The sequence below is a fragment of the Pseudophryne corroboree genome, chromosome 7 (assembly GCF_028390025.1).
Source record: "Pseudophryne corroboree isolate aPseCor3 chromosome 7, aPseCor3.hap2, whole genome shotgun sequence".
NCBI lineage: Eukaryota > Metazoa > Chordata > Amphibia > Anura > Myobatrachidae > Pseudophryne > Pseudophryne corroboree.
In genome coordinates, this window is record NC_086450.1 from 132614291 (window position 1) to 132639624 (window position 25334).

General features: G+C 44.2%; 1 protein-coding gene across 4 annotated transcripts in view; it reads left to right on the top strand.

Annotated features, from left to right (window-relative positions):
• RBMS1 (RNA binding motif single stranded interacting protein 1) overlaps window positions 1-25334 on the top strand; it is a 621011-nt gene that overhangs the window by 103745 nt on the left and 491932 nt on the right. The gene's annotated exons all lie outside the window — the stretch shown is intronic.

The window sequence follows — 25334 nt, forward strand, 5'->3', positions numbered from 1 at the left end:
GCATTGCACACGCTATGCCGCCGCCTACTGGGAGTGAATCTTAGCTTCGCAAAATTGCGAACGAAAGGTTCTCAAAATTGCTAATAGAAATTTCTTTGCAGTTTCTGAGTAGCTCGGGACTTACTCTGCCACTGCGATCAGTTCAGTCAGTTTCGTTCCTGGTTTGACGTCACAAACACACCCAGCGTTCGCCCAGACACTCCTCAGTTTCTCCAGCCACTCCCGCGTTTTTCCTAGAAACGGTAGCGTTTTTTCACACACTCCCATAAAACGGCCAGTTTCCGCCCAGAAACACCGACTTCCTGTCAATCACATTACGATCACCAGAACGAAGAAAAAACCTCGTAATGCTGTGAGTAAAATACCAAACTTCTTAGCAAATTTACTTGGCGCAGTCGCAGTGCGAACATTGCGCATGCGCAATTAGCGGAAAATCGCTGCGATGCGAAGAAAATTACCGAGCGAACAACTCTGAATGACCACCCATATCCTCATCCTGGTGTACTTCAACAGTGACATCTTCAATTTGACTATCAGGAACTGGACTGCGGGTGCTCCTTCCAGCACTTGCAGGGGGCGTGCAAATGGTGGAAGGCGCAACCTCTTCCCGTCCAGTGTTGGGAAGGTCAGGCATCGCAACCGACACAATTGGACTCTCCTTGGGGATTTGTGATTTAGAAGAACGCACAGTTCTTTGCTGTGCTTTTGCCATCTTAACTCTTTTAAGTTTTCTAGCAGGAGGATGAGTGCTTCCATCCTCAGGTGAATCTGAACCACTAGCCTTGAACATAGGCCAGGGCCTCAGCCGTTCCTTGCCACTCCGTGTCGTAAATGGCACATTGGCAAGTTTACGCTTCTCCTCAGACGATTTTGATTTAGATTTTTGGGTCATTTTACTGAGCTTTATTTTTTTGGATTTTACATGCTCTCTACTATGACATTAGGCATCGGCCTTGGCAGACGACGTTGATGGCTAATCATTGTCTCGGCCATGACTAGTGGCAGCAGCTTCAGCACGAGGTGGAAGTGGATCTTGATCTTTCCCTATTTCCCTCCACATTTTTGTTCTCCATTTTTTTAATGTGTGGAATTATATGCCAGTAATATATCAATAGCAATGGCCTACTACTATATATACTGCGCACAACTGAAATGCACCACAGGTATGGATGGATAGTATACTTGACGACACAGAGGTAGGTAGAGCAGTGGCCTACTGTACCGTACTGCTATATAGTATATACTGGTGGTCAGCAAACTGTGCAAAACTGAAATGCACCACAGGTATGGATGGATAGTATTCTTGACGACACAGAGGTAGGTAGAGCAGTGGCCTACTATACCGTACTGCTATATAGTATATACTGGTGGTCAGCAAACTGTGCAAAACTGAAATGCACAGTATACTTGACGACACAGAGGTAGGTAGAGCAGTGGCCTACTGTACCGTACTGCTATATACTATATACTGGTGGTCAGCAAACTGTGAAAAACTGAAATGCACCACAGGTATGGATGGATAGTATACTTGACGACACAGAGGTAGGTAGAGCAGTGGCCTACTGTACCGTACTGCTATATATTATATACTGGTGGTCAGCAAACTGTGCAAAACTGAAATACACCACAGGTATGGATGGAAAGTATACTTTACGACACAGAGGTAGGTAGAGCAGTGGCCTTCTGTACCGTACTGCTATATATTATATACTGGTGGTCCGCTAACTGTGCAAAACCGAAATGCACCACAGGTATGGATGGATAGTATACTTGACGACACAGAGGTAGGTAGAGCAGTGGCCTTCTGTACCGTTCTGCTATCTATATAGTATATACTGGTGGTCAGCAAACTGTGCAAAACTGAAATGCACCACAGGTATGGATGGGATAGTATACTTGACAACACAAAGGTAGAGCAGTGGACTACTGTACCGTACTGCTATATATATAGTTATACTGGTGGTCAGCAAAATTCTGCACTGTCCTCCTACTATATACTACAATGCAGCACAGATATGGAGCGTTTTTTAGGCAGAGAACGTATAATACTGGTGGTCACTGATCAGCAAAACTCTGCACTGTCCTCCTACTATATAATACTGCTGGTCCCCAGTCCCCACAATAAAGCAATTAGCACACTGAGCACAGATATTTGCAGCACACTGAGCACAGTCAGATATGGAGCGTTTTTCAGGCAGAGAACGTAGATATTTGCACTTGCAGCACACTGAGCACAGATATTTGCAGCACACTGAGCACAGATATTTGCAGCACAATTTGCAGCCCACTGAACATAAAAACTGAGAGGACGCCAGCCACGTCCTCTCACGATCATCTCCAATGCACGAGTGAAAAATGGCGGCGACGCGCAGCTCCTTATATAGAATACGAATCTCGCGAGAATCCGACCGCGGGATGATGACGTTCAGGCGCGCTCGGGTTAACCGAGCAAGGCGGGAGGATCCGAGTTGCTCGGACCCGTGAAAAAAAAGGTGAAGTTCGGGCGGGTTCGGATCCCGAGGATCCGAACCCGCTCATCACTAGTAAGAAGGCATACTGTATATACCATTCAATGCCATTTGCAATGTCCCCAATAAAGATATAAAAAAAAGCACTTGTTCAAGTACAGACCCCTGGGGCACTCCACTGGTAACATTTACCTCCTGTGACTGCACTCAAATTACTACAACTCCGTTTCCTATCCTGCAACTACAGTAAGATGGTATCTATTCAGCCAGTTTAGTATCCAATCCCACACTTTCCAGTTTAGCAGTCCGTTTACAGTCTAGATAAGATGCATCTATGCCCCCCCCCCTTCATAAGTTACATTTACTGCCTCCCTTTATCTCTGTAGTCTCCCATAAATACATCCCAGGGATGTTGTGGAATTTGCAGGTGACCCTACAAATATTTGATAATAAACATGCCCCTGGGTGAGATGTGAGAATGTGGCAGATATGCCTATGACTTGTTTTATTAAAAAGGGACACTTTTAGTTCCCAATCCGCCCCTGCATAGCTTATTGACATTTCCTGACTTCTAAATTGAGACCAACCCAAGCGTAGAGCTGTGGAATGGCCATTGCTATGAAATCTTCGATGGAGGATGGGGCTCAAAGTGCCAGATGTTTGTAACTAAGCTTTTTCTGTAACCATTGAGATTTTTTTTACATTAGTTTCTTACACATATTGGAGTAGGGTATTTTATACCGTTAGGATTGCTACCTATCAGCTCTATAAATTGGCACACTGACCAAAGAGAAACTTGTATCTTGATATTTGTCCGCTACAGTAACAGATGCATGCCCCCCTCCCTTCTGGCTCAGGGTTGTTGTGAGCCAATCAATTTTGCTGAGGGGGATTGGTGGGTAGGTGTTATCTTTTATTTATTCTAAAAGTTTAGGATTAGTTGAGCTACAGTAACTCAGGTATATATCTTTTCTATGTTTGTCCTGCAGTTGGTTATTTCATCTCTCTCATTGAAACATTTTTATTTTTGAGTGCAAAAAATAAATCTGATTTAATTTTGTTTTGCAATTTTAGTTTTCTATACAAGCCATGAAAAAAATCAATACAATTCAACATAATTAGATTTCTATTTTTGTGGGATTTTGTAGTCTCTGGTTTAATTCCAAATATGTACGGTCTCCTATGTGTTTGCAGACTTCATTTTAAATTACATATAATAACTTGGGCTAAACTCGCATAAAGGGGCTTTAACCGATCTTCTACACTATATGTAGACAAAAGGGATTGGACCCGGAACGCAAATAGCTCAATGAGATTTTATTGATGTCAGTACTTTGTAGGTCCACCACATGCATTAATTAGTGCAGACACCCTTCTTGGCAAACTGTCTACAAGTTCCTGGACAACAGCAGGTGGTATGTTTTGCTATTCTGCCTTAAGTACAGTGACTGCAACATGTGAAGAAGGTTGAGGCAGCCTAGAACACACCCGTCGCTCTAGTTTGTCCCAGAGGTTCTCAGTGGGCTTAAGACCTGGACTTTGATTGGACCAGTCCATCCAGTTGCCCTGGATACATGACATTGTTCAGCCTACGATGATCCCAATTTAAACTCCGGGGGGGGGGGGGGTTGGGTCGGGGGTTATTCAGATCTGATCGTTGATGTGCTAAATTTAGCACATCTACAATCAGTTTCTCAGACATGCGGGGGGACTCCCGGCAGAGGGCTATTACGCCACGCATTTCTGGCCCTAGCCCCCCACAAGGGTGCAAAAGCATCTCAGAGCAGCGATACTTTTGCACCCGCTGAGTCTCTCGGCCACTACTCACCGTGTCCCGGGTCGCAACAGCTGCGTGTGACATCACGCAGCCGCCGTGGCCCGCCCCTGCAATGGTCCAGACACTCATCCGTTGTCCGGACCGCGCCCCACCAATGGTGTTGTAACGTCAATCAGGCAGAGGCGATCGCAGCCCTGAGATGCGGGCGCACTCCACAAAAGGATTCAGTCTGTGGGACAGGCAGAGGCGATCGCAGCCCCGAGATGCGGGCGCACTCCACAAAAGGATTCAGTCTGTGATCGCTGCCGCTGCAGCAATCCAATCTGAATTAGCACCTGGTTAGCTCCTTCCGGCAAGCCATTTCATTAGCAAATATCTAATCAGTGCCCCTCCACCCGTTTTATACCTTCACGAACACGTGTCTGCTGCAGGAGCACACCAATTTGCTTCACAAAATCTACATAGTGTACTTTTCTTTCTATCTTTGTGCGGTGTGGAGGAAGAAATATGTAAAAGTTTTGTTTATTTTAATTCCTTAACTTTGGATGAAGACATTTTTGTGGGACACAAAGTTATTTTACCACTGGTCTATTTTTCCCCCTAATTCTCTGTTACTTCCCATCGTCCTCTTAGCTAAACAAATGTATAATAAGAAAATAAAGTTTATATAGTTTAGGATGTAGTCCAGGTAGGGGCGGCACTTTTTTCCTATCCTAAGTATTCTTTATATTAATTATTTTAAGATTGAAGTTGCAGAAAAAAGCAGCAATGCAACTTCACAATAAAATCAGAGAAATAAGGGAACCAGTTCACAACAAACAGAAAACTGGAAATGTTAAGGTAAAATATAGTATTAATAGAAAGAAACTAATGTAATATGTGTTTTTGGATTGGCGCAATCAATAAAAGAACTTTGAATGTGCTTTTAATGGGAGCATATGTAATAGGGTCCAAGTTTGCCGGTCGATCTCAGTGTTTTTTTAAAGTGGCAATCATTTACTAAGCAAAACCATAAATGTAAATGATTGCCGCTTTTAAAAAAACAAAAACGACATGATCAGCTGGCATCCTGCACCTCTAGCAAACTCAGACCCTATATTACATATGCCCCATAGTCTCAGAATTGAACAAGTGTTAGCTGGAGTGTAGGGGTGGTTCAACCTAAAAGTGTCTGGTCCATGGTGACCAAAGTTAATAAAGCGGTCCAGTATGTAATGGAGAGCAGCTGTAATTTGTCAATCAGCATTGACGTAACATTTATAACTTGCATTCTGTAAAAGTATACAGAGCAGCTGATTGGTTGCCATGGGCAGCTACTCCACTGGCTCACTTCTCCACTTTTATCACTGCTTATTACATGTCCCCCATAGTTACTAAAGATCGATTTTAACCAATGTCAAATTGATAAATGTTGATCCAAATTGATTTTATGCTTTCAGGGCTAAACCACACATTTACTAACAGGTAAAATTTCTATAAATAAATCACCGGTTAGTAAATGTATGTTTCAGCCCCTGAAATAAAACATTGATTTTGGGGTTGATTTCCATTGATTTGAAATCCATAAAAATCGGTCAATATCAACATTTAGTAAATATACCCCTTAGTGTCATTTAGAATGTGCTCGATGAGTTTCTAAATATGTTTAGGGACCTGTGGAGTAGGATGGGGAGAAAGAGAACAGGAAAAAATGGTGGTGCTTTAAATGGGCTTTTGCAGCAGGCACTAACGGAATGTACAGAAAGCTTTTCTGTATGAATGTTTATATAACTATGCAAGGCTACTGGATAAATCATATGAGAGATTTAAAGGGGGTAGTGTGTCAATAATGAAGAAATCCACCATTAAAATGTGGTGAGTTCACGATGTTAAGGTCTTTAGAGAAGATCTATGGGGGTAATTCAGATCTGATCGTAGATGTGCTAAATTTAGCACATCTACGATCATTTACTCAGACATGCGGGGGGATGCCCCGCAGTCTTGCTCTGCCCCCCTTGCAAGGGTGTAAAAGCATCGCACGGCTGCAATGCTTTTGCACCCGGTGAGAAGTCCCGTGTCCCGGCCCGCCCCTGCAACGGTATAGACATGCCTGCTTTGTCTGGAACGTGCCCCGCCAACGGCGTTCTAACGCACTGGCGCGCGCCCCCTCCTGCAACCGCCTGTGCCTGTTAATCAGGCAGAGGCGATCGCAGCCCTGAGATGCTTTTAGCATCTCCCTGGGCTCCCGGGGTGGCTAGGGCTAAGACTCGGGGGAGGGGGGGGGGTGGCTAGGGCGAAGACTCAGGAGTGCCTTTGGAGTGCATGGTGTCCCACTCTACTGCCCACCAATGTTGAGAGGTATGTTACAGACACAGCTTTAAAACTTATTGAACTAGTAGAATATAGAAGACATGGTCAAACTTAAAAGAACAATGAGACCAAGAGCAGCTAGCATTGTGAAAAATATCAACATGGATTAAGAGGGAGCGTCAAAGGATGAAGCAGCTATTATTTTAAAGGCAAAACAAAAAAAAGAAAATAAAAAAATATATATCTAAAAAACTTGCACTATAGATCTCATGACTAAATCACCGATATCTCAATACTTGCCGCTATTACATTTGGCCAATGTGTGACTGTACCAGTTTCTCATCACTTCAATGCACTATTCAACACATATTTTGCAGTACAGTATGTTGTGAAGACAACCACCCAAACCCTACCTCTCATTTTGAAGCCTCAATCTAAAATGCAAACCTCCATTTCTCTAACGTCCTAAGTGGATGCTGGGACTCCGTAAGGACCATGGGGGATAGCGGCTCCGCAGGAGACTGGGCACAAAAGTAAAAGCTTGAACTAGCTGGTGTGCACTGGCTCCTCCCCCTATGACCCTCCTCCAAGCCTCAGTTAGATTTTTGTGCCCGAACGAGAAGGGTGCATGCTAGGTGGCTCTCCTGAGCTGCTTAGAGTAAAAGTTTATTTTAGGTTTTTTATTTTCAGTGAGTCCTGCTGGCAACAGGCTCACTGCATCGTGGGACTAAGGGGAGAAGAAACGAACTCACCTGCGTGCAGAGTGGATTGGGTTTCTTAGGCTACTGGACATTAGCTCCAGAGGGACGATCACAGGTTCAGCCTGGATGGGTCCCGGAGCCGCGCCGCCGGCCCCCTTACAGAGCCAGAAGAACGAAGAGGTCCGGTGAAATCGGCGGCAGAAGACGTTCCTGTCTTCAACTAAGGTAGCGCACAGCACTGCAGCTGTGCGCCATTGCTCTCAGCACACTTCACACTCCGGTCACTGAGGGTGCAGGGCGCTGGGGGGGAGCGCCCTGAGACGCAATATAAAAGAAATACCTTAGGATGGCAAAAGAAATACATCACATATAGCTCCTGGGCTATATGGATGTATTTAACCCCTGCCAGTTTTCCAGAAAAAAGCGGGAGATAAGGCCGTCGTGAAGGGGCGGAGCCTATCTCCTCAGCACACAAGCGCCATTTTCCCTCACAGTTTCCGCTGGAAGGACGGCTCCCTGACTCTCCCCTGCAGTCCCTACAGAATCAGGGTAAAAACGAGAGAGGGGGGGCACTATTGGCAGCTAAATTATAAACAGCAGCTATAAAAGGGAGTAACACTTATATAAGGTTATCCCTATATATATATATATATATAGCGCTCTGGTGTGTGCTGGCAAACTCTCCCTCTGTCTCCCCAAAGGGCTAGTGGGGTCCTGTCCTCTATCAGAGCATTCCCTGTGTGTGTGCTGGGTGTCGGTACGATTGTGTCGACATGTATGAGGAGGAAAATGATGTGGAAGCAGAGCAATTGCCTGTATTAGTGATGTCACCCCCTAGGGAGTCGACACCTGACTGGATGGTTGTATTTAAAGAACTACGTGACAATGTCAGCACTTTACAAAAAACTGTTGACGACATGAGACAGCCGACAAATCAATTAGTGCCTGTCCAGGCGTCTCAGACACCGTCAGGGGCGATAAAACGCCCGTTACCTCAGTGGGTCGACACAGACCCAGACACGGATACTGAGTCCAGTGTCGACGGTGAGGAGACAAACGTAATGTCCAGTAGGGCCACACGTTACATGATCACGGCAATGAAGGAGGCATTGAACATTTCTGACACTACAAGTACCACAAAGAAGGGTATTATGTGGGGAGTGAAAAAACTACCAGTAGCTTTTCCTGAGTCAGATGAATTAAATGAGGTGTGTGATAAAGCGTGGGTTTCCCCCGATAAAAAAGTGCTAATTTCTAATAAATTATTGGCACTATACCCTTTCCCGCCAGAGGTTAGGGCGCGTTGGGAAACACCCTCTAGAGTAGATAAAGCGCTCACACGTTTATCTAAACAAGTAGCGTTACCGTCTCCTGATACGGCCGCCCTCAAAGAACCAGCGGATAGAAGGCTGGAAAATATCCTGAAGGGTATATACACACATACTGGTGTTATACTGCGACCAGCAATCGCATCAGCCTGGATGTGCAGTGCTGGAGTGGCGTGGTCGGATTCCCTGACTGAAAATATTGATACCCTGGATAGGGACAGTATATTACTAACTATAGAGCATTTGAAGTCCATTTCTGCCAGAAGAGCGTTATGGACGCGACAGTGGTCAGGGGATGCGGATTCCAAACGACATATGGAAGTATTGCCGTTTAAAGGGGAGGAGTTATTTGGGGCCGGTCTATCGGACCTGGTGGCAACGGCCGGAAAGTCCACCTTTTTACCCCAGGTCACCTCTCAGCAGAAAAAGACACCGTCTTTTCAAACTCACAGGCGGGCAAAAGGCCACTCATTTCTGCCCCGGGGCAGAGGAAGAGGAAAAAGACTGCACCAGGCAGCCTCTTCCCAGGAGCAGAAGCCCTCCTCTGCTTCTGCCAAGTCTTCAGCATGACGCTGGGGCTTTACAAGCGGACTCGGACACGGTGGGGGCCCGTCTCAAAAATTTCAACGCGCAGTGGGCTCACTCGCAAGTGGACCCCTGGATTCTGCAGGTAGTATCACAGGGGTACAAACTGGAATTCGAGACGTCTCCCCCTCGCCGGTTCCTGAAGTCTGCTCTACCAAAGTCTCCCTCCGACAGGGAGGCAGTTTTGGAAGCCATTCACAAGCTGTATTCCCAGCAGGTGATAATCAAGGTACCTCTCCTACAACAGGGAAAGGGGTATTATTCCACGCTGTTTGTGGTACCGAAGCCGGACGGCTCGGTGAGACCAATTTTAAATCTAAAATCCTTGAACACTTACATAAAGAAGTTCAAATTCAAGATGGAGTCACTCAGAGCAGTGATAGCAAACCTGGAAGAAGGGGACTATATGGTGTCTCTGGACATCAAAGATGCTTATCTCCACGTCCCAATCTACCCTTCTCACCAAGGGTACCTCAGGTTTGTAGTACAAAACTGTCATTATCAGTTTCAGACGCTGCCGTTTGGATTGTCCACGGCACCTCGGGTCTTTACCAAGGTAATGGCCGAAATGATGATTCTTCTTCGAAGAAAAGGCGTTTTAATTATCCCTTACTTGGACGATCTCCTGATAAGGGCAAGGTCCAGGGAACAGTTAGAAGTCGGAGTAGCACTATCTCAGTTAGTGTTACGTCAGCACGGGTGGATTCTAAATATTCCAAAATCGCAGCTGATTCCAACGACACGTCTCCTGTTCCTAGGAATGATTCTGGACACAGTCCAGAAAAAGGTGTTTCTCCCAGAGGAGAAGGCCAGGGAGTTATCCGAGCTAGTCAGGAATCTCCTAAAACCAGGCCAGGTGTCAGTGCATCAGTGCACGAGGGTCCTGGGAAAAATGGTGGCTTCTTACGAAGCGATTCCATTCGGAAGATTCCATGCAAGAACGTTTCAGTGGGATCTTCTGGACAAATGGTCCGGATCGCATCTTCAGATGCATCAGCGGATAACCCTGTCGCCAAGGACAAGGGTGTCTCTTCTGTGGTGGCTGCAGAGTGCTCATCTACTAGAGGGCCGCAGATTCGGCATTCAGGATTGGATCCTGGTGACCACAGATGCCAGCCTGAAAGGCTGGGGAGCAGTCACACAGGGACAAAATTTCCAGGGCTTGTGGTCAAGCATGGAAACATCTCTTCATATAAACATTCTGGAACTAAGGGCCATTTACAATGCCCTAAGTCAAGCAAAACCCCTGCTTCAGGGTCAGGCGGTATTGATCCAATCGGACAACATCACGTCAGTCGCCCACGTAAACAGACAGGGCGGCACGAGAAGCAGGAGGGCGATGGCAGAAGCTGCAAGGATTCTTCGCTGGGCGGAGAATCATGTGATAGCACTGTCAGCAGTGTTCATTCCGGGAGTGGACAACTGGGAAGCGGACTTCCTCAGCAGACACGACCTTCACCCGGGGGAGTGGGGACTTCATCCAGAAGTCTTCCAAGAGATGGTAAACCGTTGGGAAAAACCAAAGGTGGACATGATGGCGTCCCGTCTCAACAAAAAACTAGACAGATATTGCGCCAGGTCAAGGGACCCTCAGGCAATAGCGGTGGACGCTCTGGTAACACCATGGGTGTACCAGTCAGTGTATGTGTTCCCTCCTCTGCCTCTCATACCAAAAGTATTGAGAATCATAAAAAGGAGAGGAGTAAGAACTATACTCGTGGTTCCGGATTGGCCAAGAAGGACTTGGTACCCGGAACTTCATGAGATGCTCACGGAGGACCCGTGGCCTCTACCTCTAAGAAAGGACCTGCTCCAGCAGGGACCTTGTCTGTTCCAAGACTTACCGCGGCTGCGTTTGACGGCATGGCGGTTGAACGCCGGATCCTGAAGGAAAAAGGCATTCCAGAAGAAGTCATCCCTACCCTAATAAAGGCCAGGAAGGATGTAACCGCGAAACATTATCACCGCATTTGGCGAAAATATGTTGCGTGGTGTGAGGCCAAAGAGGCCCCTACAGAGGAATTTCAACTGGGTCGCTTCCTACATTTCCTGCAAACAGGACTGTCTATGGGCCTAAAATTAGGGTCCATTAAGGTTCAAATTTCGGCCCTGTCGATTTTCTTCCAAAAAGAACTGGCTTCAGTGCCTGAAGTCCAGACGTTTGTCAAAGGGGTACTGCATATACAGCCTCCTTTTGTGCCCCCGGTGGCACCTTGGGATCTCAATGTGGTTTTGGGGTTCCTAAAATCACATTGGTTTGAACCACTCACCACTGTGGAATTAAAATATCTCACATGGAAGGTGGTAATGCTGTTAGCCCTGGCTTCAGCCAGGCGTGTCTCAGAATTGGCGGCTTTATCTTATAAAAGCCCTTACCTGATTTTTCACACGGATAGGGCAGAATTGAGGACTCGTCCTCAATTTCTCCCAAAGGTGGTTTCAGCGTTTCACGTGAACCAGCCTATTGTGGTGCCTGCGGCTACTAGGGACTTGGAGGACTCCAAGTTACTGGACGTAGTCAGGGCCCTGAAAATATATATTCCAGGACGGCTGGAGTCAGGAAATCTGACTCGCTGTTTATCCTGTATGCACCCAACAAGCTGGGTGCTCCTGCTTCTAAGCAGACGATTGCTCGTTGGATTTGTAGTACAATTCAGCTTGCACATTCTGTGGCAGGCCTGCCACAGCCAAAATCTGTAAAAGCCCATTCCACGAGGAAGGTGGGCTCATCTTGGGCGGCTGCCCGAGGGGTCTCGGCTTTACAACTTTGCCGAGCAGCTACTTGGTCAGGGGCAAACACATTTGCTAAATTCTACAAATTTGATACCCTGGCCGAGGAGGACCTGGAGTTCTCTCATTCGGTGCTGCAGAGTCATCCGCACTCTCCCGCCCGTTTGGGAGCTTTGGTATAATCCCCATGGTCCTTACGGAGTCCCAGCATCCACTTAGGACGTTAGAGAAAATAAGAATTTACTTACCGATAATTCTATTTCTCATAGTCCGTAGTGGATGCTGGGCGCCCATCCCAAGTGCGGATTGTCTGCAATACTTGTATATAGTTATTGTTACAAAATTCGGGTTATTATTGTTGTGAGCCATCTTTTCAGAGGCTCCTTCGTTTATCATACTGTTAACTGGGTTCAGATCACAGGTTGTACGGTGTGATTGGTGTGGCTGGTATGAGTCTTACCCGGGTTTCAATATCCTTCCTTATTATGTACGCTCGTCCGGGCACAGTATCCTAACTGAGGCTTGGAGGAGGGTCATAGGGGGAGGAGCCAGTGCACACCAGCTAGTTCAAGCTTTTACTTTTGTGCCCAGTCTCCTGCGGAGCCGCTATCCCCCATGGTCCTTATGGAGTCCCAGCATCCACTACGGACTATGAGAAATAGAATTATCGGTAAGTAAATTCTTATTTTCTCTTCAGCAACAGAAATCTGTGCTGTTCCACCAAAACCTGCAGGTGACTAGTCTGCTAGTTTTTGCAGTTGAATAACTCAACCATGCAGCTCATGTAATACAAATACATGTGTCTTTTTCATATGAGCCTTTCTACCTTGTAACACAGAGTTTCCCAAGCTCAGCCATTACAGTCCAGGTTTTAAGCCTATCCATGCTTCAGCACAGGTGACTTAGGGGTCTATTTACTAAGCCTTGGATGAAGATAAAGTGGATGGATATGAATTACCAGCCAATCTGCTCCTAACTGCCATGCCACAGGCTGTGTTTGAAAAATGACAGTTAGGACATGATTGGCTGGTCAGTCCACTTTAACGCCATCCAAGGCTTAGTAAATAGATCCCTTAATTAGTATCTCTGTGAATTTGCTTAAAGGTGCATACACGGTGAGATATTGACTATGCCCAATTTTGACTATGCGATTTCCCTTGAACTCCCCCAGAGCCCAGACGCACCGATATTGTCTATACACACGGTGTGATTTTGTCTGTGCATTTTTTTACTATACTTTGTACTAGATTGTACACAATATATTCAAAATTGCCTTGCCCGCACAGTCTATTTTTTAATGATCCCGCGGGACCATGCATCGGTATAGCAAGCCGTGTATGCACGGTGCACCTTTTAGTTTGACCATCTGCACACCTCCCAACATGACCCTCTCCAGGAGGGACAAAATGCTCTGCTTCTGTACTTTTATCTTAATGTATGATTGCCGGCACCTGTTTTGAACAGGTTAATGGATAAGAATGATATTTCACCACAGGTGATGGTAATCATAAATTAAGAGGGAAGTCAAGGAGCAGAGCATTATGTCCCTCCTGGAGAGGGTCATGTTGGGAGCTATGCATCTGTACTCAAGCATCAATATCCTTGAGGGTGTGGTTCGTTGGGTCAACAGTCATTAGGTCGACCACTATTGGTCGACAGTGACTAGGTCGACACCTGAAATAGGTTGACACGGTCATTAGGTCGACAAGGCAAAAGGTCGACATGAGTTTTTCTATTTATTTTTGGTGTTGTTTTCTTCGTTAAGTGACCAGGAAACCCAATTAGCGCACCGTGTGCCCTCGCATAACTCGCTTTGCTCACCATGCCTCGGGCAAGGTGTTTCACTCCGCTGGGCTCGGCACAGGTTACTATTCCCAGTCGTAGTCCACATGGGTCGCAAAGTATGAAAAAGTTTAACAAATTATAAAAAATTAGAAAAACTCATGTCGACCTTTGGCACATCTACCTAGTCACCATATTGACGTAATGCGTGTCAACCTAAGTGCTGTCGACTTAAAGACCGATACCATCCTTAAATCCTGGACAGTAATGGCAGAGTTTGGGAAACTGTGTTGTAACAAATGATCTGCTGCCAAACTTCCAACTAATTTTTCTATTGCAGTTACCTGTTATGAATTAATAGTAATTAGTATAAAAAAACACTGGCCTCAAGACACCTTAACAATCCAGTATTAAAGATATCCATGCTTGTGCACAGATGAAAAAAATCAAACTGACTGAGGTACTAATTAAATCCATCTGTGCTTTAACATGGACATCTTTGAAACCTGGACAGTTAGGGTATCTTAAGGACAGTTTGAGAAGCATTGTGATTAACAGAAGCAGCAAGACCTTTGCATCTTATGAATGGTGCATACATGTTTACCTATTTCAATAAAAAAAAAATACAAAGTGCGAATATATTTCTTATAAGTAGATTAAATAAATAAGTAAAATAAAATAAAACGTATGTTTATGTAGTTATATTAAGTTAAATATTCTCTTATTAAGATGTATTCCAGACCCTGTACACCATGTTAAATCTGTGTGGTTAGGTTGAAGACTTCACTGAATATAATTTGCAATAATTGCTTTTCAGTCTTCTCTTCAGGGAACCAGTGTCTGCTGATTATTAAAAATGACCAATTAATATAGGTGAGGCTGCACTTTGCAAGTGATTATAAGAGAGGTTGCTCTGCTTTAATAAAAAAAAATAAACCCAGTACACTTGTGTCCACTTGGGACAGGTTTAAAGCAAAGTAGGATCTAAGCAGGTATTACAAATGCATGTATTTCATTTAGTCAGAGTTTTCTAATACAGTCAGCAAGAAAAGATGGAACTGTACGCATACACCACACACCACCCCAACATACAAATTTGACAATAAATTATAAAAGACATGAGTTTAGGAAGTTAATAGCTAAGACACGTTTATGTTTTATGTTGGAAAGCACAACATACCCATGATGAAGACAAAACACATAGGGTGGAAGTGCAGGACGGATTCCCTCTGTGTGTTGCCACTGGCGGGAGCTCACGCCCTCGAGTCATGTGAGACAGGAGGCTGACACCATCTAAGGCATAGTGGGGGTCTTGCTCCTTTGATAAAGAATTGTGAGTACATTTTATTTATACAATTATTTTCTTTAAATATCTTATTACATAGTACACAGTGAGTGGCCTCTGGGCGTTTTTTGGATGCTTCTGGTATTAGAGTTTGACCTAGACACCAGGTTAATTTAAAAAGAAAGGATGCCCATTTGGGGGACATTAGAAATGAATATAAGTCTTTTATTTCCATTTCTTTGGCTCAATTCAACAGAAGGAACCAACGTGTAACTTGATATTCATTTAGAAGAATATTCCAATAACAGATATTTAAGATAAGCACACATAATATTACGGCCTATGTACAGTATAGTAATTATTGACTGTTGAACATTTGTAAGTGGGTTTTAAAATTTTAATTACAGGCAGCATTATAGTATTTGTTTTGCACATAAAATGTGTTTTTGTTTTGAATTTTTAGACCATTCCATTACTTTGTACATGTGCACGACTAAACCATCTATGGCTAAATAGTTTATAAATAATGGTATCATGCCCTTGCATAATCAGTGGGGGTGTGGATTATTAGATCTACACTAAAAAGGTCTACAGTCAATAGATCTACCACTATTGGTAGACATGCATTAGATGGTAGAAAAGGTCGATAGGGTCAAAAGGTAGACATGGAAATGGTCGACACAAAAAGGTAGACACAATTTATTTTGGGTTTTAGTGGGTGTTTTGTCACTATTCTGCCACAAACAAACCCCATTAGTGTACCACGTCCCCTCGTATGGCTTGCTTGGATCACTGTGCTTCGGGCAAGGTGTCTCGCTCCGCTACTGCTGCGCTCAGCACATGTTACTATTCCCAATTGTAGTCCACGTGCATGGTAAATTAAGAAAAAGTTGAAAAAAATTACTACAATGAAATAAAAAACTTGTGTCGACCATTGCTTTGTCGACCTTTTGGCCCTGTTGACCTTTTGAACTGTCTACCTTTTGACTCTGCAACCTAATGCATGTCTACCATTTAATGGTCGACCTATTGACTGTAGACCTTTTTAGTGTAGTTCTATAGACCGGATACCATTCAGTGGCACCCTTCTTTGCTTTACATGCCCGTATAGGAAGCCCCATCCATCCATACCACCATGCCCCCAATTTCCTGACCTGCCTCCCACCGTTACATAGATAGACGGTGCACTTTGCAGAATTTTAACATGACTATGAAAAAATCTGAAGACACTAATAGAATAAAAACTATACTCGACCACATATGATCTATCTATGAAAATATGAGGTAATTGTCAATGTACTCCTGTACAGTATGTCTGTGTATTTCACTCTCTCTCTCTCTCTCTCTCTCTCTCTCTCTCTCTCTCTCTCATAGATATACAGTATCTATATAGATATATGGCCCAGGTTTATCAAACCTTGGACAGTGATTATTAGCACTGTGTTAAAGCATACATGCCGACATTGTAGCTGCCTCCTCCGGGAGGAGACAGCCAGGACGGTAAAGTGGGGGACACGGCCGCAACATAATGGGGGCGGGCCAGTGGCGTCGGACCCCCCACCAGACAGCGCCAACTGCGTGGGACTGCAGGGGACTCGGGTCCAGCCGGGAGACTTGCCCACTCTTTCGGGAAGCCGGGAGCACCACCCGATTTTCTGGAGCCTCCCAGGCATTCCAGGAGAGTTGCCAAGTATTTGTTAAAGTACCAACCAATCATCTCCTATCTGCTATGTTACAGGCTGTGTTTGAAGAATGACAGGAGCTGATTTGTTGATACACACACACACGGAAGCATTATTGTTTATTATGAGTTGAACACTAAGCATCTTCATGTTAAACCTCTCTTAACTATTAACCCAACTGTCAACGTTAACATGGACTATTTAAATATTTACACAAATTAACCATGAACCTTGAAAATAATCCAACTTTACTGGTTATGAGCAAAACCTACAAGTGTTGTTATTGGCTTAGAACAATGTATGTATACCGTATGAAGAACACATGAATTATTTAGACTGCCTTGTCTTCTTTAAGAAATGGTTTTATATTTCTTAATTTAAAATTTGACAGTAGTCATTAAAGGTGGCAGAGTATTGATTGTTTACTCCTGTATTATGTATTGTTCTAACTGAGCGGTGATGGATTTCTTTTGAAGAATAATCTCTCTATATATATATATATTTCTAAATCGATGCTACCATAACTGCTATCACAACACCTCTGATCACTGATAATAAATATGAGTAGCCAAGTGTTCAGTGCTGAAAAAAAGATAAAATGCCTGCTGTGTTGCATGTTCACTTGAGAAATGTGCTGTGTGGTTAAAATTATTATATAAAAATATTTTATACATTTTATTTTTCAGTTGGCTAAGCGTTAAGAGCCTACATGCTGCAGTATGGTACTGGGAGGACGTGCTTCAGACATGCCAACATTCATAGGGGGATATCCAATTAACCCCGGTAAAACATTGGGTCCGAAAAACGGCCGTTTTCGGTAGTTTTTCTGACTTTTTTTTCCAATGTTTCACCGATTATTTTTTATTTATTTATTTTTTTATGTTTTTTTGTTTTGGTTTTTTATTTTTTTTACAGGCTATCCAGATTTGATCGCCTGTAAAAAAACAAACAAAAAAAACCCAACCCTTCCTCCTGAAAACACACAGGTTCAGTGAAACCTGTGTTTTTCGTGTGAAACAGCCCTTGTGAAACAGGGCTGTTTCCGGGGATTCTGCTTCGCCTACCGAAGGCAGGTGAAACAAAATCCCCAATAAACTGCCGCACGCGCCGGTTTATCGGTGCTAATTAGATAGCCCCCAGCGGGACAATTAGCCCCGGTAAATTACCGGGGCTAATTGGATATCCCTCATAATCTGATATAAGGGAGAACTTTCATAGTGGAGTATGTATTTTATGATGTTTAGCGTTAATAGCCTACATGCTGCAGTATGGGACTGGGAGGATGTGTTTCAGACATGCCAACATTCATAATCTGATATAAGGGAGAGCTTTCATAGTAGATTATGTAAGTCTTCAAAAAAGGATGTATCATATTTATTTGATGGTGTGATTTATACATAGGAGACATGCGTGTATCGTGTAGCTGGCTAAGTGTACAGTCAGTACAGAGCCCATTGTGTGGTGGCTACTAGTAATTTATTAATCTTTATTTGCTTCAATCCAAACTCCCAGGTGTGCCGAGAGTGGAGGGAGAAATGTGTACTAATTACAGAGGAACAGGCTTGTTGACGGGGTCTGGCAGAGACCTGGGACCAGGGGTACCGCCTCCACCCCACACACTAGCTGTCAGCGGCAGCAGTCTCACTACCCAGAGAGGGAGCTTGGAGGCTGCTGTCTCCTCTGCTTGTATGATGTGCGGGGGGAAGCAATTTCACGGATTACTCCCCTCACCACCTCTGGATCTGCCCCTGATTGAGGTGTGCACTGTACCCCTCGCTGCTGCACATGTCACCTCGCATACTGTTTTTTTCATAATTGGTTATTTTGGTGGCATGGCCACATGTTCACAATTAGATCACGCTCCTGACAGTACCAACGCCCAGCCCCGCTCTCTACGGACCTGCACACTACTTTCTGGTATCTGGGCTCATATCGGCCATTTATATCGGTTATAATAGCTCTGGTTCTTCTGTTCCTTTACTAACCACCTGCAGCTAACAGAGCACAGTGAAGGTCAAGAAACTGAACACTAGCAGCCAATACTAGAACAGGCTAACAGCACTTCAGAGTTGGCATGTCTGGTGTAGTTTCTTAAGGTTTAGCATAAAAAAAAAGCTTAGTGCTGTAAACTTTAATGTTCCACTGGTCCTGTGGTCCCAGTACACTGCATGGAGTGCTATTAAAGAACACTGGCCTAGTTTTGGAGATTTACTCCATCCCCTCGTGATGATCTGTAGGCTCGATGACAACATTGTCCTGCCTTGGAGGCTCCACCCGGGACTCTATTGGGTTATATAAATAAAATGCCTATTTATCAGTGTTTTAAAAGACCTATCTCTGATTAACATTGTTGTTTTCACCAGAGAGAAGGTTTTCCCATTTATTAAAGGCTACCACTGGCAATCGTTTCACTGAATATCGCCATGCAGGAGTTCTCTGGCGATAGCTTTCCCACTGAAAATATTTATTTAATAAGCCAAATAAAGTGTAATAATATATGTGAATATATATTATATTATTTTATTTTATTTTGGGCAACCTCTCCACTTGTCTGTTTTACAAACTTTAGTAAATATATCACATAGGGGCATATTTATCACAGTCTATGGTAGACTGACCAACACACAGCAGTATTTGCTAGGCTGTGGATAGAGGCTGCTGCCAGCTCAAAAGTAAGAAGGTGGTGGGGGGGCTCCGAGACCGGGTCCCTCTAGCAAGCTCGGGTCAAGATAATTAATACCTCCCCCTCTCTGCTCCACTGGAGGGAGAGTAACTCACAATGATAACAAGCAATAAATGGTATTTTGTGTTATCAGACTAGTGGCAAAAGTCTTTAATTGTGTGTGTGTGTGTGTGTGTGTGTGTAATATGGCACTACGCAAAAATACTTCCCCCTCCCCCCATAAACTACTAAATACCGTGAATACTTGTTCAACCAGCAACATTGATATTTGTGAAGACCGGAACTTGTTCTAAAATCTGATTATCATTAGAAAACGCAGTAGGAACTGTTTTATTAGCAGCAGGAAATCTATATTCATTAGACAGACAGAATGTAGATGAAACACTGCTAAGAGAACATATTGTTCCAGTAATGAGTATGGATAGACCTGCAGTGAGTCTTCGCATAAAATTAAGACAAGAACTACTGTATATAAGCCATTTATTGATAAACCTTGCCTCAAGGCAAATGTTGCTTCAGTCCGTATTAGACCATGCACTGTACAGTATATGCAAGGGTTGAAAACAAACTTAACTGGGTGCAGTGGTTTTGTCTGCATCAGTCTGAAAATCATGATTGATAGCAAAATACAGAAGAAATAAAAAGACATTGTCTATACACATAATGAATTCTCTAGTACAGTGGCTCTCAGCGTTAATGTCTAGTTCTTCCACATAATGGCATCCATAAACATGGGATTCCCTCATTTAGGGCCTGATTCCCAGTTGGGAATAAACAAGAAAGAGTAAGTACCTGTGCATCTGGACAAACCATGTTGCAATACAAGGGGTATAGGTGGTCATTCCGAGTTGTTCGCTCGCTGCCGATTTTCGCAGTGCAGCGATCAAGTGAAAAAACGGCAAAAATGCGCATGGTACGCAGCGCGTATGCGCTAAGTACTTTCACACAAAACTTTGTAGATTTACACAAGGTCGAGCTACGTTTTTTCATTGCTCGAGTGATCGTAGTGTGATTGACAGGAAGTGGGTGTTTTGGGGCGGAAACTGACCGTTTTCAGGGAGTGTGCTAAAAAACACAGGCGTGCCAGGTAAAAACGCAGGAGTGGCTGGAGAAACGGGGGAGTGGCTGGCCGAACGCAGGGCGTGTTTGTGACGTCAAACCAGGAACTAAACGGACTGAGGAGATCGCAGTCTAGGAGTAGGTCTGGAGCTACTCAGAAACTGCAGGGAATTATTTAGTAGCAGTTCTGCTAATCTTTCGTTCGCTATTCTGCTAAGCTAAGATACACTCCCAGAGGGCGGCGGCCTCACGTTTGCAATGCTGCTAAAAGCAGCTAGCGAGCGATCAACTCGGAATGACCACCATAAATACATTTATTTTTTGCATGCAGGGTAATTACTGGCTGCTTTTGCATGTAGCCAACAAATGCCAGACAGCTTTATTTTTACACTGCAATTTAGATTTGAGTTTGGACACGCTCATCATCCCTCCCACCTGAAGTGCAACATGGTTTTTGAAGCTCTTACTTTATTCCCGACTCCGAAAAAGGCCCTTAATGGTATACGTTGTGTATTTTTGAAAATGGTATGCCGTGTTGGGCTACCTTTATAATTCCTAAACATCTTATGCATTTCATTCAGACACGCTCCTCTGACCAATACCTACAAATGTGTCTGTCTTCATCTTGCGGCTTATCACATGCTGTGTGCGTAGGCGATTACCCACAGCTTGCCAAGACTAGCTCCAGAGCGTATATGTACCATGCATTCCTATATGATGCACATGTCCGCAGACATTTGCGGACACAGTATTTGCGGCAAACGGCGGGTGCCCTGAAAAGACTTTAAGAGGAGCAGGGACTCATCTATACTTATCCTTAATGCACTTTTTAAAGAAGTATAAATACAAAGAATATAATAAAACCGTGCTAGACTAGCCATGCTTAATCGGTTTATATGGCTAGTGGTGTTCCAGAGCCATTACCTTTTGGTGAAACAGTCAGTTTGTAGTTCTACTGGTACCAGCAACCTGTTGCTCTTCAACTGTTGTAAAACTACAACTCCCAGCATGCCATGCCAGTCTAAATTCTGGACTTTTTTCGCAGCCATTGGAGAGCCACAGGTTGCTCTGTTCTAAAACCTCAATGACAACAAGAAAGACCACAAAGAAAAAAAAAAATGTTGATGAAAAAGTAGCAGCATGTTCACATGCTTGTGATTCTATAAACTGTTATTACAAAGTATCTCCGCATTATGATTGCAGCATTCGCTCTGCAGCTGTGTCAGCCACTTGTATTTTCTGATTGCATTATGTATCGGTTTGAATAGTGAAATGTAATCACCACAAATCTTGCATTGGAGCAGTAAATTTGTAATCACACGATCATCTTTTAAATCAGTGTCGTCCTTTTTTTTTTTTTTTATGGTTGGTATGTATAAAGGTATAATGTATGTGTGTCACAAGACAGCAGATTTAGGTGTCTATTTACTAAGCCTTGGATGGAGATAAGGTGAATGGAGATAAAGTACCAGCCAATCAGCTTATAACTGTCATTTTTAAAACACATGTAACATGGCAGTCAGGAGCTGATTGGCTGGTACTTTATCTCCGTCGACTTTATCTCCATCCAAAGCTTAGTAAATAGACCCCTAGTGCAACCTGACACATAGACATCTGCTCTAGATAAATATAGAGACCCTCTCATAGGACCAGGGGCGTATTAAGAGAGGAGGGGGGCGTGTGCAGTCCTGGTCCAGGCCCCCTGCTCTCTAGCAGACTCTGAGGACTAGGTGATGCGCAGGTCCTGGAGTCTTTCCCTACTGCGCATGTACAAAACACCGGGAAAATGGCCACTATGCCAGACCTGCGCACAACGTAGTTCTCAGAGTCACTGTCACCTGCCCATGGACTCTGGTAAAGTAAGTATTGAAAAAATGGGTGCAGTGTGGGCCCCTCTGGACCCAGGGGCCTGTATGCACTGCACACACTGCACCCATTACAGATGCGCCACTGCATAGAATGCATCCCAACATTTAAATAAAATAAATAAATAGGTGCATAAATTTGAGGTACTAAAGGCCCATACACACTTGACGATGCACACATCGTTAACGACCGTCGTTAACGACTTCCCTTGAACTTCCCTTGAACAGCTGAGCAAACGACATGAGCATACACACTACCAACGACCAAAGACGAAAGACCATAGACCATTCATCGTTGAAGCATCCAAGCTGAACAGTTTATTAAAATAATGAGCTGGGAACAGGGCTGGTGAACAGTGGCTTGGTCGTTGGTCGTTGGTCTTTCACACCATACACATTCAACGACGTCTCTGGTCGGTAACGACCATAGTGGAAATTGAGCATACATGCTCCACAGATAAGCGAGGGTCGTTGACGTCCCACGGGGCCGCGCATCGGTGGTCGTCGGATGCATACACACTTGACGATATAATGAGCGACGTCGTTGATGAGGGCTGAAATGAACGACGTCGTTCATTTTATCGTCAAGTGTGTATGGGCCTTAAGAGTCCCTCTCATGATCTTCCCAAACCATGCCTTGATCCACATAATCACACCCACATTCCCACAAGGTCATGGCCATTTTGGGGTCTCGTACCAGGACAGTCCCACCAAAATAGGGACTGCTGGGAGATATGGGTGAGGGCCTGTTGCCCAGTACTGCACAAAAAAAAGCTGCACATTGCAGCATTTACTCACATCTATACGCTCAGCCTCATGCAGCCCAGCAACACTTGCTACTCCATAGGCTGAGAGTAGATACTGAGGGCAACAACATTCTTCAAGTGGGTGTGGTTCATCAAATCGACAGTATCTAGGTCGACAATGTTTAGGTCGACCACTATAGGTCGACAGTCACTAGGTCAACATGGATGGAAGGTCGACAAGGTTTCTAGGTCGACATGTGCTAGGTCGACAGGTCTAAAGGTCGACATGAGGATTTTTTTTTTTTGTGTGTGTCGTTTTCTTCGTAGAGTGACCGGGATCCCAAATTAGTGCACCGCGTCCCCTCGCATGGCTCGCTTCACTCGCCATGCTTCAGGCATGGTGCCTTCGCTCCGCTACCGCTTCGCTCGGCACAGATTACCGTTCCAATCGTAGTCCACGTGGATCGTTAAGTATGAAAAAATTTAAAAAAAGAAAAAATGTGAAAAACTCATGTCGACCTTTAGACCTGTCGACCTAGCACATGTCGACCTAGAAACCCTGTCAACCTTCCATCCATGTCGACCTAAACATTGTCGACCTAGATACTGTCGATCTTCAGACCGGATCCCCTTCAAGTACGAAGACCACAGCCATTGGCAGAGATTTTATGTTGTCAGCTGCATGCCGGTTAAAACATGGACTGCTAATATGTAACCTGCCCACATTTACAGCTCCAGGAAGCCATGTTGTCAGTCTTTCCATCTACAGATCATTAATGTACATCACTATCATGTACTCCACAATTAAGCACCTCATAATACACCAAAGCTCTCACAAGTTTGCCAACACCACTGCACTTAAGGCTTATAGAGTTTAGATTATATTCCTGCATTCCAAACATAACTCGATGACAATACTGCAGGAGCCAGCGGTGACTGTTAGAAAAGATGTTCCTTGTTTCTGTTGGTTACCTTAGTGCTACATATATCAGCACACACTTAGAACATAGGGCCTCTGGATGCTTTGAGTAGCCCTGTAGCAGCACTGCTGGCCACATGGTGCCATCCAGGTACCCCGCTAGCCAGATGCAGGGGCCCTGCATATGTTGCCAACCTTAAGTGGTATTTGTTAATGTCTGAGAAACAGTTTTATTGGTCTCCTAATTTGTTGGGACCATTAAATGGTGTAACCTAAAAATACAGCTTTGTCTTATCTGAACTAGCTGCTGCTGCTGCTATCATCATCATGGTCGTCGTCATCATCATCATCATCATCATCATCATCATCATCATCATCAATTTATTAGGTGCCCAAAGGGTTCTGGAGTGCCATAATAAGTGGAGGAAGATCGCAACATTACAAAGTACAAGAATCATATAACTTTACCGATATGCATCATTAACTCTGCAGATTATGTAGAGTCACAGGGCAGGGCAGATCTGCAATGCGATACATCCCGGCACATACCAGCAATACATTGTGCATATACCAATGTTAATAACATCAGTATGTACCTAGAAATGTGATTAGAATCGCAAAGGACAACTCTCCTGATGAGTTGTCCTTTGCAATCACTGGACTTCTGGGTTTAGGACCCCGGAGTCCTTCTGTGTATGCGCAGTGTGGTGCACGCTCTGCAGGGGGGTGTATAGGGTATCGCCATCTAAAAGAGCTTGGTACATATGTGAATGCATCCAAAACAAAAAAAAAAACGCATTTTCACCTCCTTTAGTACATCCCGCCCAGAGGGAGAGAGGGCTCTGCTCGCAAAAGCTTACATTTTTTAAGACTTTCATTATACAAAGGTGGTATGACTTCAGTCCGCATATTTGCTTTTTTAAGGTATAGTACATAGGGCCTAATTAAACCTGATTGCAGCAGTAACATTTTTCTCTAATGGGCAAAACCATGTGCAGTGCAGGTGGGGCAGTTGTAACATGTGCAGAGAGAGTTAGATTTGGGTGGGGTGTGTTCAAACTGAAATTTAAATTACAGTGTAACAATAAAGCAGCCAGTATTTACCCTGCACAGAAACAAATTAACCCACCCAAATCTAACTCTCTCTGCACATGTTAAATCTGCCCCACCTGCAGTGCACATGGGGGGGAAATTCCAAGTTGATTGCAGCAGGAATTTTTTTAGCAGTTGGCCAAAACCATGTGCAGTGCAGGGGGGACAGGTATAACATGTGCAGAGAGAGTTAGATTTGGGTGGGTTATTTTGTTTCTGTGCAGGGTAAATACTGGCTGCTTTATTTTTACACTGCAATTTAGATTGCAGATTGAACTCACCACACCCAAATCTAACTCTCTCTGCACATGTTAAATCTGCCTCCCCTGCAGTACACATGGTT